Source organism: Manihot esculenta, chromosome 12 (assembly GCF_001659605.2).
Source record: "Manihot esculenta cultivar AM560-2 chromosome 12, M.esculenta_v8, whole genome shotgun sequence".
NCBI classification, from domain to species: domain Eukaryota; kingdom Viridiplantae; phylum Streptophyta; class Magnoliopsida; order Malpighiales; family Euphorbiaceae; genus Manihot; species Manihot esculenta.
In genome coordinates this window covers 17,765,723-17,772,161 of record NC_035172.2, presented here as the reverse complement: position 1 = coordinate 17,772,161, position 6,439 = coordinate 17,765,723, and the positions used below count along the sequence as shown (strand labels likewise).

Here is a 6,439-nt window from a genome sequence, read left to right as displayed (position 1 = left end):
CAATTTCTGCTGTCAATGTGATTGGGGAGGGTGATTTGGGCAGATCACTTATCCGATTTGCCCCAATCGCTTTCTGTGAGTCAGTCCAGTTTTTAGCTTTCTGTCTCTGCGAGTGATTTGGCCAGTTTCTGCGAGTGATTTGGCCAAATCACTTTGACCCAGTCACTTTTCCAGCTTTCTTTTTTGCACTTTTTCTCCAATTTTCTAATTTCTTTCTTTTCTGTAAAAACAAGATAAAAACCATAAATTAACCTGAAAAATGTGTAAATAAGCAATAATAAAGATAATAAAAATGTGGCTAATTTATGTTTGATCATCTCCCAACCTATTACATGAGGTACACAAGTAACCAGCTGAATAACTCTAATTTGCAGGAACTAGATTAGATAGAACTTCTCAATTACTTGGAGGGAAAGAATATTGAGACCAATTAGAGGTTAAAAAAAAGTTCTAGAACACAAGTAGCTTCACACATTAAGAATTGTGAAAGCACACTAGAAAAAGAAAAATAGAAAGCCTAACCTTTTAGTTTTGTAGGGATATCATAATTAATAACCATATCCACTGATGGAATATCAAGTTCTCTACTTGCCACATCAGTGCATATAAGAATATTGCACTCTCCAGCTTTGAACTTATTTAAGGCTCCCAGTCTCTTTGACTGTTGCAATATTCCACTAAAAGTGAGGTCCTATTTGATGACAAGGAAAAAGATATCCTATAATTATATAAGAATCAAGAACAAGTATTTTGACTAAATCAGTTTACCTGAGTCATATGACCATTAATTGGATGGCCCTTGAACCAAGATTTCGGAGGACCAAGGCCAAAAAAGTAGTTGCATCACATGTTCAAGTAAAAACCATGGAAGTACTTCCAGACATCTCTGTCAAAATATATACAAGGTAGCAATCCTGTAATCATGACAAACAAAAAGAACTTGACAAGTCATTAAATCAGTTAGCCAAGAAATAAAGCAGCCCTTGGTTCATTGAGTTCAAATTGTCACACAAGAATAATCTTGAATGAAAAAAAAAATAGTATGTATATTATGAGAACCAACAAATTACCTAAAATTCAATATACACAATACAGTTGTACCTTGCAGTTCTTCATGATTAATTCACTATAGATGAACGTAAATGAAAATCAGAGTTTATATCACCTAAATTTTTTCCCTTGCCATAACAATAAAATCCACATATATGCAAAAGATGAATTAAACATCCTTTTTCTTTCCTCCATAGAGTATAATTTAACAAGGAATATAAATTTTTTGCCTTATTCTTCCACAAGGGTCTTCATAGACAGCAATCACTAAGTCACATGATAGAACTCCTGAGGTATGCTATTCCAAAACTTTATTTTATTCAACAGTTTCAGATCAAGCTGCAGTCAATTTTTAGGGGTCAATCCTTTATTAAACTGTTTGCTAAGAATTACTGCACCAACTATAAATGAATAACCACTAATTATCCTTTTCCTAATCAATAACATCCGCTGAAGTAATCCAGTAATTGAAAAAGTACAAACCTTGTATTTGGCAGAAATAAAGCGCTCTTGCTGCTTCAATATGTCAACAGTGGAATATTTAGATGCTGCTTCTATTTGAAACAATTGAAGGACTTGCATGAGTTACCAGTAGCCAAAATGAGCATGAAGAAACAATAAGATGGATAGAAATGATATTACCATACCTTCACTAGATTCCTTAGACATGCCCTCTGGAGCTTTTTCACCTACAAAAATAAGAGGCCAAATTGTCAAACTTTCATCCTTGCAGCATCTTTCTTTATATTTTTTCAACTTCACAAGTAATCTTTCACTTTGTAAAATAATATTATCAGATACAGTTAGACATAATCCATGTGCTACCAAAACAAACCATTTCACAAATAGTAAACTATCATCTACACTCATCTAGGAGCTATTTCTCCATCATTAGACAGTGCAGATAGGCCACAATCAAGATAATACAATATTTGACAAAAAAAATAAAAATAAAAAAAATTGCATGAACGTTTGATAAGTTGGTGCCATCAAAAGAATTCCTCTCACGAGCAGGAAATATAGCAAAACCCTCAAAGCTTCTTTTCGACAAAAGTATCACATTTCTATTACATACCTTTTTTGTCATAGTTGCAGAAAATAAGTGTGTTCTTTGATCTCGTAGTATAACCTTTAGAATTTCATCAAGTGATTTCTTAAAATCCTCATTTAGCAACTTGTCTGCCTCATCTAAAACCTGTTCAATGCGCAAACAAATAATAAACAATTCAAATAAATGCAAAACTTATATCCAACAACAACCATAGAGCATATATATATATATATATATATATATATATATATATATATATATATATATCTTAAAAAGATAGTAACTTAAATCATAACATTAAAAAGACCACAACAAGTATTTAAGTGTGCGTAGAGAAAAACCTTTTGTGTTCGACAAATGATCCACAAGACGTCCGGGGGTTCCAACCTACAATGAAGCAAGAAATTGAAAAAATCTTTTCCCATTCTTAGCATGCAATATATTGTTATATTTGTTAAACATTAAATACACAACATACTTGAACACAACCTATTACAGTTTTCAAAATATTAAAAATACTTACAATGATGTGCGCCGCTTTCCAAGTGCGATAGCCTATTGCACCATATCTATCCCACCAATAAGCTATTAAAAAGAGGAAAAATGGAAGTTTAATACTCAAAATTTAATAGCTAAGTTAAAAACAAAAAAAAAATGTCATAGTTTTATGAAATGAGAAATAGTTAAATCATAAAACCTATTCTATGAACATCTTATCAGTTCAGAGTAAAAGCCTACCATAACACATTTCACACCAATGCCAGATCCTTAAGCTTCAAATTGCTCTGCATCTGAATTGTCAATTCCCTTCAGTAATAGGAAAATAAAATATAAATAACCCATCTATAGTTATAAAGAATTCATAATTAAATCAAACAACTATTGTTTCACAGTCAAACAAAAATAGGTAGGCACGAAAACCTCGTAGGAGACATCACACAAGCAAAGAACGCTTGCATAGATTTCTCTGAAGTTTCGAGAAGCGATTGCAATAAGGGAAGAGTAAAAGCTCCAGTTTTACCAGAACCCGTTTGAGCAAGACCGATCAAGTCTTTGCCTAAAAATTTAAAAAGTATATAGTCATCATCAGGAACAGATCATCGACTAAAACAATTATAACTATGAACGAGATAAATTCATAATAAGAAAAGAGAATAAAGCTTCAAGAGCATGGGGAATTGCTTCGACTTGTATCTTCGTAGGGTTTTTCCATCCCAAATCGTCATATGCTTCCTACAATTGTTCGCATATCCCCAAATCCTTAAACCTCTTCACTTTTCTCTTCTGCCATTTTTCAGCTTTAGAAAAAAAAATTATCACTACTTGTGCCTCCGAATTAATTGATTGAGGGAATTTTGAAAAATTGCGCCTAACCAAGTCAACAAAGCTGAGTTGTTTAAGGCAGGAGACGATGGTGCATGAATAATAACTTACGGCGGCGAATAGGAAGAAGAATGGCAAGGGTTTAGTAGGATCTCAATGGTTGAGCAAAGTGGTGCGTTTTATGTGAAGCGACGTCGTATAATTAATCTGCATTTTTTAATTCCCTCTTCATCTTACTCTCCCTACCCACATTTAAAAAAATAATATGTTTTATTAATCAATAAGTGTAGTATGCTTTTTGTGTTGGTATAACCCATCCTATTGTTTCTTTGTACTCATGAAGCAACATAATTAGCTTCTCCTCTTTTAAGTAAAGTGTGTCTCCAGCTGTGCAGAACCTAAAGATTAAGTTGTTTCTTTGATTTCAGCATCTGTCTTGGAATTCTGATCGTCTAAACTGTCTGAAACTGGGTTCCACATAAAACATTTAGTTTGTCATCATGACTCAATTCAAATGTTTTTTGGCCCAAAGTATCAAGAACATCAATATCATTACCATTAGTTACATCACAAGAAAATTTCAAAGAATCATAAACATTAAATTTAATAACTTCCCCATCAAATTCTATAATGAGCGTACCATCATGCACATCTATTTTAGTCATATGTGTGCTAAGAAAAGGCCTGCCCAATAAAATATCAAATGTAATATAAACTTTATCCTCTTTCATGTCGATGATGTAAAAATCTGTAGGAAAAACTAATCCATCAACTTGGACTAGGACATCTTCCAAAGTACTCTCAGGTTACATAATGGATCTATCAACAAGTTGGATGACAACACTTGTTTTTTTAAGGGACCAACATTCAATGAATTATAAATGGATAAAAGCATGACATTAATTGAGACTCCAAGATCATACATAGCATTTTTAAATCTAACATTACCAATCGTGCAAGAAATAGCAAACATACTTCTATCATTGTATTTAAGAGGTAATTTTCTTTGACTAACTGCAGAAACATTTTCCCCCACACTTACCCTTTCATTCTCGGGTAGCTTTTTATTTTTGGTACAAAACTCATTCAAAAATTTCGCATATTTAGGCACTTAATAATATCAAGTAATGAATGTTTATCTCAACCTTGCGAAAAGTTTCAATAATTTCCTTTTCTTCTTTTTTCTTCTTGCTTTTTGCTAACGTCTCGGGAAAAGGTAGTGGAATGACAAATTTCTATTGTTGGTCTATTTGGCACCAATGAAAGAATGAATGGAAAATGGTCCCCATAAATCCATATGTACAAGGTCAAAAGGATTGACAGTAACAATATTGCTATTACGAAAGGGCAATCTAGGCATTTTAGCTAGAGGACACAAGGCATATGTGTGATTAGTATCAACAAATTTCTTAAAAACAAGCATATGAGACATTTTATGACAAGAAGAGTGTCCTAATCTAGCATGAAGAATAAAAAAAGGAACTTTTGTTATGGAATTTGTAAGAGATGCAGTTTTTTTATTGCAATTATAAAACTCAGCAGCATTTACAGTGAGATTTGAGGCAACTATATTACAAACAGAGTCAATACATGATTAAACTTTGGAAGCAGAAAAACTATTATTATCTAAAATGTATAACCTACTAATTATTCGTCCAACAGCTATAATAGACCTAGTCTTCTGATCCTAAAAGAAGCAACATAATGAATAAAACTGTACTGTCAAGTTGGTATGTTTAAGACAAACAAAATATTCATAGTAAAATTAGAAACAAGGAGAACATCAATTAATTTTATGTGTTTAATGTAACAGTTCCAGTGTGTGAGACTTGTGTGGACAAGCCATTTAGTAAATGCACAGTTATTAGTGCAGAAGCATAACATATAGATATCATATGATGCTTATATAGTGTGACATGATATGATTCATCAGTGTTAATTATCCATGCCTCTGTTCCAGTTATCAAAGCACAACAAGCAAAAATTAAAGAAACTTTACTATTGAAATGGCAAGGGCTGAGGTTATTACTAGAACAGTAAATTGGATTGTAAGAGTAGGCTGAATGCGAATTGACTGTATTTATCGTAGCAAACTGCTTTACCTTTGATCAGCCTGTTCATTTCTTGCTGCATTAGTTCGAGCTTTGAATTGACTTCTTGCATTTTGTTTAATTCAGTGGTGGCGATCGATCCAACACCTACTAATGGTGTTTTCAAAATTGATTATGTACTGTAACCTTCGATGTGTGACATGTGAGCTATGTATCTTGGTTTGAACACCCCTGGATTGGTGAATTGCTTGTTCTTATCCTTAAACCATTCTGGATAACTGATCAGCTTGAAGCACCCTGCTCGTGTATGTGCATCTAAATGCAATAATCACAGTAGCCCTTCCTTGTATCTTACTTCCTGTAATATCGCCTGTGAAATCGAACGGCTAAAGCAATAAACCTCAGTATGCTTTGTGAGGTTGGCTTGAACTTCCTTATGAGATTCTACCCGCAAAACCATCTAGAAGGCTTTGTTCACTGTCGGTAATGGATCTAGAAGCAATACTTGGCTGCAAACTTGATTAAAGGCATCAATGAACCCCATTAAAAATTGCATTAGATGATCGTCATTGTGAATTTCTGTCACGAGCTTCTCTGATCCATAACTGCATGGAAGTATCAGCACAATGTTGGCTAACTCGTCCCACAGTTGCTTCAATTTGCTCTAGTACGTCGTCACAGAGAGATTTTCTTGGGAGATCGACGCTATTGTTCGCTTAATTTGATAAATCATCATTTTCTTGCTCTCCCTATATCGTTCTCCTAATTCGAACCAGAGTTCTTGAGCGTTGATGGCATAAAGAAAACTTCCGACCAGATCCTTTGAAATAGAATTGAGGATCCATGACGTTACCATGTAATCGCATTGTCTCCACATCTCGTAATCTTTAGATCCATCTTCAGGTACAATGAATTTCCCTTCCACGAACGCGAGCTTGTTCTTAGCACCAAGAGCGATTTTCAT

General features: G+C 33.7%; 1 pseudogene; it reads right to left on the bottom strand.

Annotated features, from left to right (window-relative positions):
• Window positions 1-517: 517 nt before the first annotated feature.
• On the bottom strand, window positions 518-6,439 carry LOC110607915 (annotated as a pseudogene).